This window comes from Globicephala melas, chromosome 6 (genome assembly GCF_963455315.2).
Source record: "Globicephala melas chromosome 6, mGloMel1.2, whole genome shotgun sequence".
Taxonomy (NCBI): Eukaryota; Metazoa; Chordata; class Mammalia; order Artiodactyla; family Delphinidae; genus Globicephala; species Globicephala melas.
In genome coordinates, this window is record NC_083319.1 from 74,312,398 (window position 1) to 74,326,250 (window position 13,853).

The following is a 13,853-nucleotide window of genomic DNA, read 5'->3' on the forward strand; positions in this document are numbered from 1 at the left end:
GAAGGAAATAGATATCCAAGTACAGGAAGCACAAGGCCCAAACAAAGTCAACCCAAAGAAGCCTACACTAAGATGTATCTTAGTTAAAATGGCGAAAGTTAAAGGTAAAAAAATAATTCTGAAAGCGGCAAGAGAAAAAGCAGTAAAATCTATTTACATCGATGGACAGATCATCCAGACAGAAAATCAATAAGGAAATAGTAGGCATAAATGACACATTAGATCAATTGGACTTAATAGATATCTACAGGATATTCCATCCAAAAACAGCAGAATGCACATTCTTTTCAAGTGCATGTGGAATGATATCCAGGATAGACCACATGCTAGGTCACAAAACAAGTCTCAACAAATTTAAGAGAACAGAAATTTCATCAAGGATTTTTTCCACCCACAATTGTATGAAACTAGAAATCAATTATAGGAAGACAAAGGGAAAAACACAAATACGGAGAGAGTAAACAACATGTTATGAAAAAAACAATGGGTCAATGAAGAAATCAAAGAGGAAATCAGAAAACACCTCAATACAAATGAAAATTAAAACATAACTTTACAAAATCTATGGGACATATCAGAAGGAATTCTAAGAGAGAAGTTTATAGTGAAACAGGCCTACCTCAAGAAACAAGAAAAATCACAAACATAAAAGCTTTTGTACAGCAAAGGAAACCATTAACAAAATGAAAAGGAAACCTACCAAGCAGGAGAAGATATTTACAAATAATATGCCTGATATGGAGTTAATATTCAAAATGTACAAAAAACACATATAACTCAATGTCTTAAAAACAAACAACCAAATTAAAAAATGAGAAGATTGGAATAGACATTTTTTTGCAAAGAAGATATATAGATGTCCAACAGGCACATGAAAAGATTTTCAACATCACTAATCATCAGACAAATGCGAATCAAAACAACAATGAGATATCACCTCATGCCTATCAGAATGGCTATCACCAAAAAATTTACAAATAACAAGTGTTAGTGAGGATGTGGATAAAAGGGAACCCTAGTACACTGTTGGTGGGAATGTAAATTGTGGCAACCACTATGAAAAATATTATGGTTCCTCAAAAAACTAAAACTAGAACTACCATATGATCCAGCAATTCTGCTCCTGGGTATATACATGAATAAAATGAAAGCACAAATTTCAAAAGATATATAAGCACTCTAATGTTCATACCATCATTATTTAAAATAGCTAAAATATGGAAGCAGTCTAAGTGTCCATCAACAGATGATTGAGTAAAGAAGACACACACGGAGTATTACTCAGGCATCAAAAAAATGAAATTCTGTCATTTTCAAAAACATGGATGGACTTATAGGGCATTATGCTTATTGAAATAAGTCAGCCACAGAAAGGCAAATACTCTACATTATCAGTTATATGTGGAATCTTAAAAGTAAAACAAACGAATGAATATAACAAACAGAAATAGACTCACAGATATAGAGAACAAACTAGTGGTTACCAGTGGGGAGAGGGAAGGTGTACGGGCATGAAGGGACTGAGAGGTACAAACTACTATGTATAAAAAAATTAGCTACGAGGATATACTGTACAGCACAGGGAAACAGCCAATATTTTACAATAACTTTAAATGGAGTATAGTCTATAAAAATACTGAACCACTATGTTGTATACCTGAAAACAATATAATATTGTAAATCAACCATACTACAATTAAAAAAAATAAATTTTAAAAAAGTAAGCAAACATCTCTCTTCAAAAGTCTGTAACGGAGTATAGTAGGAAATGAGAGTATTTCAGCTTTTCTCCCACAGTTGATGAAACAAGAAAAGAAGAGAAGGTCTTCTACATGTACTTTGCAGGTAGAAGAAACAACTTGGGTTTTACAAAAGCACAAATCAAGAGGTCCAACATTTGGTCTGATTTTATGGACAACAGGAAGCAAATCCTGGAGTGCCTTGATCAATGACTTAAAAGTTTCTTTTTACAAAGGACCAAATTTTTCACTTAGCAGGCATAATGCAGTATTAAAATGCAAATATTCCTCCGAAGATAACTCTAGGACTTAATTGTCTACCAATATTTAATGCATAAATATACATATGCTATTTGGATGGATTCCAACATGACACTTAAATCTTTCTACAATGTACCCAGTATTGTCCTCATACAGACATTGCTTTAAATCATTAATATCAGATTCATTCTTGAAGCCAGGTTTTAGGGAGGATTTGGGAAAAGGAAAAAACAAAATGACACAAGAAACACGAAAGTATTTACAGAGTGTTTGGATAAGATGAAGAGTAAGAACAGCATACAAAAGGGAAATTAGGAATTTTTTTCTTATTGCCCTCTTTTGCTCTCACTACTGGACCCAATTTAAGGAATTTTAGACTATATTTCAGAAGAATGGAGCAATATTAACTCTTTTAATCTGCTTGGGTGTTGTTTAGTAAATTAAGACCAAAATTACCAAATAGGATGCTATCTCATTACCTCACTAAGGCATAGGTGTCTATTAAAATATACGAGTAAAAGAGTTAAAATAGTTTGAACACCATAGTTACATGTGAAAAACCTGTGTAGAAAATCCCCCCAACACCAGTATGATTATTATGTAAGATTTTATACACATAGAATCAAACCTGTAATTACTCTGTAACTTCACACCGCCCTCAAACCAGTGCTTTAAATTTTTCTTAATTTCTGAAATACCCATTACCACTTCTAGCCTTCTCACTTACCTTTTATTTGTGAAGAACATTTACTCTGAGTCTTACCCTCATATATTTCTTGGTGCTTTTAGGGAAATCAATGTTCAGTACCATTTCAATTACTATAGCACAATATTTAAAGAGGATGAAATTATGCATTGCTGTCGTTTCATGAGTCTTACTAGAATGGCTGTAAGTTTGGGGTCTTTCAATAATTCCCATGGTGTTCCATCTATGGGAAGAATGTGATTCAGGTTTAAGACTTGATTATAGCCCCATAAGATAAATTTACTTTACTTTATTGCTCTTCACTGGATGACTGGTAAGCTCAGACATGCCAATTCCCCTTCTTGAATATGAACAATGAATGTGTATGTGTGTTTGACTACTCAGAAAAAAAGATAATAGTTCTCCAAATTGCCTTTAAAGTCCCTGGGGTATTATATTTCTATTTGAGAATACTTGAAAAGATTGGAAATCATCATGTTTGAATAACTGTTTCTTAATTATGTTACCAATTAAAATATTAGCAGACTTTTTTGAGTTAAACTAATATTTTCTTTATTAAATGCACACTAAAAGTATTCTATATTTACTCTGTTGTTATGATAATGCAATCATTGTATTAATTGCATGACAGTCTAGAGGATATGTAGACATGTTTCTGATTAATCGTCAACATTTTCACATTTCTCCCAAAGCATTTTAACATAATATGATTATGACTGTTTTTTGGACCTCATTACACAGAAAAGTTCCTTCTTCATTTTTTCTTTCCTCAAGTAATGGCTTTCTTTTTTTACAGTGGTTTTAATAATGATCAGTAATTTACTGACACCAATAACTAGTAACTACACCAAACATATTAGCCCTAATTAGCCCTAAAAACCAGAAATAAGTTGTTTTAGATGATAAAGCCAGCGTTAATATTGATCACCATGCTGATTAGTCCTAGTAGTAAAAGTAGACAATTTGATCAACAGCAATTAGTTTTGGCTTTTTACCCCCTGTAATCACCCAGATTCATTTCAACATAGTGTTAAAATCAATGTATTTTCTATGCTTTAGATTGTCAATTATTTCTTTCATCACCCAAATGAATCCTGGCCTCTGGCCTATACATTTATAGCAGTCCAAGCACTACTGACTGCATCTTATAATAATCTACTGGTTTGGTTAGCTTAGGAATTAAGCAATGTAAGGGCAAAGGTCTCATAAAAATATCACTGAATTAATTCCAAAGCTTTAAGAGTTCCCCAAGTCTAAGCCCTCTTCAACGAATCAGCTGTCACAATGCATAACAACCATGATCATCAAAATCATAATGTAACTCTGATTCTATTCCAAATAAACTGTAATCAAATATTCTAAATTCAGTATATAGCTGACCATTGAACAACATGAGGTTTGGGGTGCTGACTCTTGAACAGTGGAAAATCCGCCTATTATTTATAGCCAGCCCTCAGTATCTGTGGTTCCACATCCTCAAATTCAACCAACCGCAGACTGTATAGTACCGTAGAATTTACTTTTGAAAAAAAGTAAATATGTAAGTGGACCAGCACTGTTCAAACCCACGTTGTTGAAGGGTCAGTTCATAAACTGAAAGAGGTTAAAACTCTCCTTTTCGTCTTTTCTCAGTAGACAGTGAACACAAATTTATATACAGTTATGATATTACCATTTCATATAAAAACTTTCATACTTAATAGGCATGTATATCTTATGTATTTACATCAGTAAAATAAAACAGTTGTCAGTTTCCTCCTGCTTGGACCCTTTGATTACTTCTGCCTGAAAAGCCTTCACCCATACTGTCAACCTGGAAAATATCTCCTTGTTTGTCAAGAATCAGCTCATCCATCACATTTTCTGGGTCATGATCTTGAAGTAACAAGTTTGGACCAGCAAGTGCTGTAGGTAATATGTACAAGGTATTCAAAGGTTGGTGAAACTCCAGTCTTGCTCCTAAGAAGATCACCTCACACTGCCTGAGTTTGGGTGAGCTTCAGCAAGTTACTTATATTGTCCATACTTCAGTATCCTCAATTTAGAAGGTGAATAAAATACTACCTATTGTAGAGGATTGTTTTCGACACCACTTAAGAATATACGTAAATCGTTTCAAAGAAGGCCTAATACATAATGGGTGTTCAATAAATGTTTGGTATTAATAATATAATCATAAAATCAATGCATAAATATCTTTAAGGGAAAATATTAAATGTACAAAAAGAAAAGTACAAAGGAATTACAATGAGGATTCAAACATGAGAAAAGACTGTACTAATCAGTAATCAGTAAAGGTTCTATCGCTGCATATAATGTGAGCTACCTGTAATTAGCATTAGTTAATATTAAAAGACTCTATTTCCCTCTTGAATACATTTCTCAAAGTATCTTCTTCAGCTCTTTTACTGAAGCATCCTGGGGTAGGCCAAGTCACTGGCCAGCAACATTTGCTGTTCTTTGTAAAATAAGTTATCACATTCATCATTGCAATAAAGAACTATGTCTATTCCAGCACCATTATCTTCCCTCAGCAGCTGATTAAAATGTATTCTATTTTGTCATTCATGAATTTTTCTACATATTAGTGGTCAATTGTGGCAAAGACTGTTGCAAGTAACAAATAATTTATTATCAAACTATGTGTATAGATGAAACCAAAGTCAGACATTTTCTTGAAGCTGCTTGGATTGAATGACTCACCAGGGTTCAAAGTTTACACCCATTTATTCTTAAGGGTTACTCTGTGAAGAAAAATCCAGGCAATATTTTGCAAATCTACTCTAAGATATGTTCACTTTTTGAAAGATAAATTATTTCCCCCATATTTTCTATTATTATCCAGATAGCACTTGGGGAGGGAAGCTTTTAAATAATGATAAAACTAACACTTTAGGGCTTCCCTGGTGGCGTAGTGGTTGGGAGTCCGCCTGCCGATGCAGGGGACGCGGGTTCGTGCCCCGGCCCGGGAGGATCCCACATGCCGCGGATCGGCTGGGTCCGTGAGCCATGGCCGCTGGGCCTGCGCGTCCGGAGCCTGTGCTCTGCGACGGGAGAGGCCACAGCAGTGAGAGGCCCGCCTACTGCAAAAAAAAACAAACAAAACAAAACTAACACTTTATGATCTATACTTGTGAATTCTTTACCATAGCCCAGTGCAATGCATGCTTTAGGCCCTGAAAGTTTTCTGTTCTGTCCCTGATTCTAATCTTTGCATCCATTTAAATCTTTTTCCAGACTTCACTGAATTAAGGTATTTAAACAGGACTGATGTTAAGTACTAAATGAGAAAAGTACTATAAAGTTAAGGAGCCCAGTCAAATGAGTTTGAAAAACAAAAATAGATGGCAACTATTAGAGAGTCTTCTGCACTTGAACCACACTGTTCATCCTTATGTTTTGTTTGATAACTGGCTCATTTTCAGACGTACATATGCTTTGGGAGGTAAATATAATATGCTAAACATGCTGTATATACTTGGACTATGGATTTATATTGGTTCTAGGCCTTCTCAGTGAAAAAAGCCAGAGTGTGTATGTACCCCACCCCCTGCCCACCAACACACAGGTGAGAATAAACTGATACAGACTTGGAACAATACATTATGTTAGATCTTACATACAGTTTTCCATACTGAGAATTCTCTTTTCTAGGTTAAAAAGTACAATATAATTAAATTTTTGTGATTATTCATTTGATGTATCTATCCCCTGTTGTGTGTTGAATTTGTCTCCCAAAAGATGTTGAAGTCCTAACTTCCAGTATCTATGAATGTGACTTTATTCTGAAATAAGTCTTTGCAGATGATCAAGTTAAGATGAGATCATCAGGGTGGGCCTAATCCAATATGACTGTGTCCTTAAAAGAAAATTGAAATTTAGATACAGAGATAGACACACAAAGAAGGAAGATGATGTGAAGCCACAAGGAGAACCCTACCTACAAGTCAATGAATGCCTGAGGCTACCAGAGTCAGAAAACACAGTCTCCTTCACAGCCCTCAGAAGAAACCTACCATGCTGACATCTTGATTTCAGACTTCTAGTCTCCAGAAATGTGAGACAATAAATTTTTGTCATTTAAGACACCCAGTTTGTGGTACTTTGTTATGGCAGCTCTAGAAAACTAATACATCCCACAATACAAAAAACCACAACGGATTTGAAATTTCAATATTAAGATGACTATCACCCTTATGATTCCTGAAATAGTTACAATTTTTGTATACACTATGCCTATTCTACCCCCATTTCATAATGGCTCATGATTTCTACATCATAACAAACACATGACCATACATACTATACTCTCTCCTGATTTTCATTCAGTCTTAGTTTTATAATTATATGTTTGATATTCATGACCTATACTTAAGTATTTGTCTATCATTTTAGTTGTCTGAAGCTTATTATCTAGTAGATTCTTTAGGAGGAGATTATTAGGAAAATATTTCTTAATTCATTTAATTTAGATAATTCTTTGATCCCCTTGCACTTAAAAACAGGTTTTGCTGGATATGAAATCCTTGGCTCAAATTTTCTTTCCTTGAACCTCATTTCTTCTGGCATAAAGTGCTGCTGTCGACAAGCCTGAATGTTATCTAACTTTTTTCCTTCATAAGTTACTTTCTCTTTTTGCCCAGGTGTCCAAAGGATTTTTTCTTCTATGACTTTAAACTCCATTTATTTTACTGGTTATTTACTAGGACATCTCTTGATGTCGATCATTCTGGGTCAATATTCTCAAGTATGTGGCATGCTTTTTTCTAACGTGTGTGTGTGTATATTTATACATATTTATATGTTTTGGGAAAATATTCATAAAGGAAACTATTTAGTTTTGGTTATAGTTCCTTGCTTTAGGGTTCTTCTAATATTCCTATTATGCTTATGATGGACCTTCTCAGACTATCTTCAATATTTTCCATTTTCTCTAACCTTTGCCTATTTGTCAAAAAATAAATCAATTGACCTTATACGTGTGAGTCTACTTGAAGTCTATCTGCTCTTGTATCCTTGATCCAATACAAACTGTCTTGATTTTTGTATCTTTACAGTAAGCTTTAAAATCAGTTATGGCAAGTTGGCAACTTTGTTCCCCTTTTTCAGAGGTATTTTGGGTGTTTTAGTTATCTTACTTTTCCAACACATTTCCAAATAAGCTCATCTGTATCTATAAAAAAGCCTCCTCGGATATTTATTGCAATTGTGTTGAATTTGAAGAACAATCTGGAGCTGAATGACACTTTTAACAATTTTGACTCATGAATATGATAACTCTTCAGTTATTTAGACATTCTTCGATTTGTCTGAGCAAAATTTTGTAGTTTTCAGGTCTTGTAAATAATTTGCTAAATTTATTCCTAATTACTTTAGTTTTTATTCTACTGGAATTGATCTCTTAAAATTTTAACTCCAACTATTGCTAGCATAAAGAAATCTAACTGAATTTTCTGTATTGACCTGTATCCTGTGATCTTGATAAATTAACTTTTTAATTATTTAATTTCCAACAAAGGAAACCATAAGCAAAACAAAAAAGCAACCTAAGTGTCTATCAATAGATGGATGGATAAAGAAGATGTGGTATATACACACGATGGACTATTACTCAGCCATAAAAAAGAATTATGGATGGACCTAGAGATTATCATATTAAGTGAAGAAAGCCAGACAGAGAAAGACAAATATTATATGATATCACTTATATGTGGAATCTAAAAAAATTAGACAAATGAACTTATTTACAAAACAGAAATATACTCATATACATAGAAAACAAATTTATTGTTACCAAAGGGGGAAGGTGGGGGAGGGATAGATTAGAAGTTTGGGAAAATATACATACTACCATATATAAAATAGATAACCAACAAGGACCTACTGTACAGCATGGGGAAATATACTCAATATCTTGTAATAACCTATAATGGAAGAGAATATAAAAAAGAATATATTTATATATATGTATAACTAACTTTGCTGTATATCTGAAACAACATTGTAAATCAACTATATTTCAATAAAAAATCAAGAAGATTCAGTGTAAATATATACAATGGAATATTATTCAACCATATAAAAGAATGATATCTTGCTACTTGGGACAACATGGATGGACCTACAGCATATTATGCTAAGTGAAATAAGACAGAGAAAGATGAATACTGTGTGATTTCACTTATATGTGCAATCTAGAAAACAAAACAAATGAACAAACATAACAAAACAGAAACAGAATCATAGGTACAGTGAACTAACAGGTGGTTGCCAGTGGGGAGAGGAGGTGGAAGTATGAGTGAAATAGGTCAGGAAAATTAAGAGGTACGAACTTCCAGTTGTAAAATAAGTGAATCACAGAGATGAAAATGTACAGTATGGGAAATACAGTCATTAATAATGTAATATCTTTGTATGGTGAGAGATGGCAAATTAGACTTATCATGGTGATTATTTTGTAACACAGACATACTGAATCACTATATTGTACATCAGGAACTAACACAGTGTTGCAGGTCAATTATCCTGCAAACAAACAAACAAACAAAGTCACAGAAAAAGAGATCAGATTTGTAGGTACAAGGGGTTGTGGGGAAGGGGGTATTAGATGAAGGTAATTAAAAGGAACGGATTTTCAGTTTAAGATAAATAAGTACTAGGGATGTAATGTACAACATGATTAATATAACTAACATTGCTGTATGTTAGATATGAAAGCTGTTAAGAGAGTAAATCCTAAAAGTTCTCATCACAAGGAAAAAATACTTTGTTTTTCTTTTATTTTGTATCTGTATGAGATGATGGCACGCGGGCTTCAGTAGTTGTGGCTCGCGGGCTGTAGAGCGCAGGCTCAGTAGTTGTGGCGCACGGGCTTCCGCCGCTCCGCAGCATGTGGGATCTTCCCGGACCAGGGCTCGAACCCATGTCCCCTGCATCGGCAGGCGGATTTCCAAGCACTGTGCCACCAGGAAAGTGACGCACTCCACAATTGATTCCTTTTTCCTTCCTCCAGCCAGTAAGAGGAAGGGATTCTTCTCTGATATTTACTATGGGAATTTGGTCAGGCTCTTAGAGATCAATCTCACAATATTCTGGGGTCCCCAGGACTGGGTTCCCCTGAAGTTTTTCACTCTCAGAGTTGTCCGCACAGAGACTCCAGCAATTCGTCAATTACAGTGCAGGTTTTCCTACCCTAGCACTGGTTCTCTGGGTAGTTAGTGCTCATGCGTCTCTGTCCGGTAAGCCATGGCTACCTGTATTCACCTGTCGGACCCTAATCTTCACGATAGCAACTTGCCCTGTGATCTCTCCTCTCATAGATCCAGGAAGAGTTGATTTTTTCAGTCTGTTCAGCTTTACACTTGTTATTCGGACAGAGTGGCACTTCCAAATTCCATACATGTGGAACTAGAAACTGGAAGTCGGTTTTCAGGAATCAGAGACACCAGGATGCTTCAGCCCCTTTAAATCTCACCAGTGTCCTATGCAATCACTCATTATGGATGAGCAAATTTCATTCTTTTACTTTTGGACCCAAAATTCACCTACTACGATTTCCATTGAATTATCTATTACCTATTTTTCAGATCTCCTGTTCTCAAGTCCTGCACAGATTCTAATATCATCACCTAGGTCACGGAATTATCTTCAGCTGCTTGTAATGTGTAATACGGCGTGGGGATAGCATGTCACATACTTTGGTTGCAATGTTGTCCATGCGTTGTTAGTCTTAATATTTTTACACGGGAATTTGGAGAGATTTAAAATCTGTGTTGTTACTGCCACCACATCCCCAGAGTCCTCCAAACAAATACACTTTTGAGAGTGAAAGGTGATGGTATTATAAATTAGTCTGTGCCAAAAGGCAGAAGAGCTGCTCTAGTCAAACTGAAATGTTTGCCCATTCTACCTATAATCTATGGATAAAATAAATAATCCTTAGCTCAGTACACAATGTCGTTAAAGATTTGTACCTACTTCCTTCTTCATTACATTGCCTTCACTCATTCATACACACTCTATTCATTAGAATGACCTACGTGCAGTTTCTCTAATAAGCAGTTTCTTTTCTGAATTGCACCAAATTAATTGAAAGATTAACAGAGATATTTCAGCATGATCCACTATCTCTGAGAGATCCTGTACTAGTCCTAAGATGCTTAGGAAGGCTTTCTGACTGTCGCTTTTTCCAAGTTTCAGTGCTAATCATGGAACTGAATCTTAAGTATTGGTGAAGGTGGGAGAAGTGTTACAGCGTTAATTCATTGTCACTTGCTTTTGCTGGGCTTAAGACACCAAACTTCAGCCTCTCCAAATTATGTCATGGCGTGTATCTTCAGACCAAAAGCTGAGCTCATGTGACTTCATGATTTCAGGAGTGGAAATAAACTTGTTTCTGTATCTTTAACCATTTAGTGTGGGTTAGCTAAATTTGTTATTCATCATATTTAGATGTTTAAAAGTAGAGGCTTATTTATTAGGAAATTCAATGGGAAAGTAGAAAGTAATAGCATCCATCACTCATATTATCTAATCCCCTACTTTAGTTCCAAAAGCAAGATACGTTTATACTGTGGGAGACTCCACTGGCAAAGGATATTAGTGACTTCTCTTGGACAATATCTTGCCCAAGAGAACAACAGCTTAGCCTCTCTACCTCTTGTAGCTTGGTGAAGGGGATGAGTCCAAGGAGTTGACCTTCAGGGCATGAATTAAAACATAGGACATACTTCCTTCAAGCCAAGTCTATGATTATTGCTCAGTTGCTTCATACAGCTTTTGTTGTGTTTCTGTCTTCATAAAGAGGCTATTCTTACCATTGATCCTTCTTATCTAAAGATTGTGCATAAGTCATAATTCATTTAAAGTTAGTTTATCCACTCCTAAGACTAGTTTATTATTTAAAAATATCTAAATCTTATTTAGTGAAGTAGAGTTAGTAAGATCTGAAGCAAAATAAGGAAGCATTTACTAAAGAGAATGAGAGTTTACCTGCTTCCTTTATTTAAAGGGAACATTCTAAGTCTCAACATTTTAACATTTTGATGATTATTTTATTTCCCATGGCAAAATAATAAAAATATTATTTACAAAATCCATCTATACTCTCATGTATATACATCAATATTTTCTGTAAATTCCATTCCATTTAAGATCCTTTAACCACTTTCCATCTACTCCTTCAAAATTTTTAATAACAGTTTCTTTCTCATCCACCATGATTCTGCTAATTTTCAGTGTTCTGTTTGTCCTTAGCACTTTGTACATACATCTGTGAACCCTTGTGATAAAGTGGTTTGATCAGATTTTTTCTTGTTCTCCCAACTAGGCTCTCACTTCCTTGTGGACACAGGCTATACCTACTCATCTTTAGATTTTCCAAGTATAGCACAGTTGTCAGACATATAGGCAGAATTCAATACACAAGCACTCATTTTATGAATATTGCTGAATTGTACATATATATACAAATAGTACATTATATCAACCAGGATCTATTCAGGGGAACGGAAGCCTTAGCAGACATTTCAGCAGAAAGAAATTTAATATAGAAATTTGGTCCCATAGGTGCTGAAAAGCTAAAAGAGCATAAAAGAAACACTGAGTAAAACCAAAGATAGTAATTGCAGAAAGTAACTATCATCTACATTGCTTGGGAAACAAAAAGGAAGAGGTGAAATTGCTGACATTTAGAAGCTCAAAGAACAAACTCTAGAGACAACTCCTGCTTAGACCTCTGAGGTGGAGGTACTACCTTTGGGAGGGTATGCTAGGGTTATCTCTCGGAGCCCTGAAAGAGCCTGAAGATAACTACTTCTGCCAAAGCATTGCTGACAAGAGGAAAAGAACAGGGAGAAGGTCCTTCTGCCCTTCTCCTGCCTTTCAATCTCTATCTGGTGTCTCCTATTGACCAAACCTACCACAAGCCATTTGGCAAGAAGTCTAAGAAATGTAGTTTGTAGGGTCCCAGCATCACAAATCAGGGTCTAGAAATGCAGGTGTGGATTTTAAGACAATAGGAAAGCAATTGGTATACCTGATTTGGTCAGAATTTGAGTTTTTTTGAACACAGTTTAGGTGCAAGGGAAGGAAAAAGAACTCTGATTTTTCAAATATCTACCAAGCACCAGATACCATTTTAAGTTCTAAAATATGAATCATTCAACAAGTAATTATTGGGCACATACTATTTCCAGCCACTGCAAAGACCCTTCAAGTGCAATGGTGAAAAGATAGGCCTTATCCATTCTTTCATGGAATTCAAAGACTTGAAAGAAAAATAGGCAAATAACTGTGTGATTATGATAACATGTGCACCTATCTAACTTAAGTCATGTAGCCACCTTGAAAGAGTCAGAAAAGGAAACGAAGGATAAAGAAGTCATTCAATTTTTCCAGGGTCGTAGATACCAAGTGGCACAGACAAGATCTGAATCTAGAGCCGTAGGCCTCTGAGACTCACGTCTTTCCTCAGGACACCGCTCTTCTTGCCAGGTGAGAGAAGTATGGAGTGGCAGCTTATCTGTTGCTACTGCCAAGTTCTGCAAGCTCACATAAGGAAAAACTAAGCAATAAGTTATTTGATTTAACTTTTTTTAGCTTCCTCCAAAATGGAAAATAAATACCTTATGTGGATATCCATGCCAAGGGAAAATTCATTTTCATTAGTCTTATCAAAGTTCTTACATTCTACATCTGTACAGCCACATTAGATTCTGCTTTCTTGCACTTGTGGCTAACTACACAATTATCCTGTTGATCAGTGGTTTAGGAAAAACTTTTTATTTTATCCTTTCATATGATTCCCTGAAAAAACATGGTGCCAGAATTTCAACTTCACCAAGAAGCATTGCTAGGGGCTACGAATATTCTCTTGTGTGCTCTATCCATGAATTTGAGGGTTCTGTTTGCTTTTGTCATTTGAAAACCTCATCTCTTTCTGGTGAATGCCTAGTAGATGTACGAACTAAGTCTCTCGGAAAAGAAAGCAGAGTTCATTAGGGCTGAAAGGAATCTTTAATGATTCAAACCATTTTATTTACTCATAAAGAAACTGTGACACTGGAGAAGCTGATTTATCTCAGCCTCCTATTATAAGTCTGTTAGGGGAGAAAAATCTATGATGTCTTGGGAGTGTGACTATAGAT